Raw genomic sequence first — 567 nt, forward strand, 5'->3', positions numbered from 1 at the left:
AATTAACACCTATTGTTAACAGGGGGTGGAGTGATACTGGCAATAGCAGCACTGTAGGAGGGGGACAACTGAAAACGGTAGCAGGACCTTCCACTGACTTCCATTCATGTTATTTTAGACTTTATATCCTAACCCTGACCATTTACCCTAGAATTAACCTCACAAGTACTTACCTGACCCTAAAACTAACCTAAACCTTGGTCCTAAACCGAACCCCACACCCGTAATTTGCATTGGGACCCGTAGGGACGTAGCAGTGCTTTTTTGGGGGGAAAATTGTCCCCACACACACATATACTAATTTAGAAGTTTGTATTTATTCTGTGTTTCAGGCTTCAGTAAAGGGAACACGTAAAAAAGTCGTCTWTAAACTCCTGCTAAAGATCTGTCTTATTTGAATGGGATTGAACTCAAAATTACTCATTAATTGTTATTACAAAATAATCATCAGCAGCTTTTGAGCAACTATTTTATTTGTTTWGTTATTTGTCTTGTTATTCATGACTTGAAGAACTTAAAACAATAAAAAATGAACTTACACACTGTTGTTCAAGCAACAAAGCCTCT

The sequence above is a fragment of the Austrofundulus limnaeus genome, unplaced genomic scaffold (assembly GCF_001266775.1).
Source record: "Austrofundulus limnaeus strain Quisiro unplaced genomic scaffold, Austrofundulus_limnaeus-1.0 Scaffold39, whole genome shotgun sequence".
Classification (NCBI taxonomy): domain Eukaryota; kingdom Metazoa; phylum Chordata; class Actinopteri; order Cyprinodontiformes; family Rivulidae; genus Austrofundulus; species Austrofundulus limnaeus.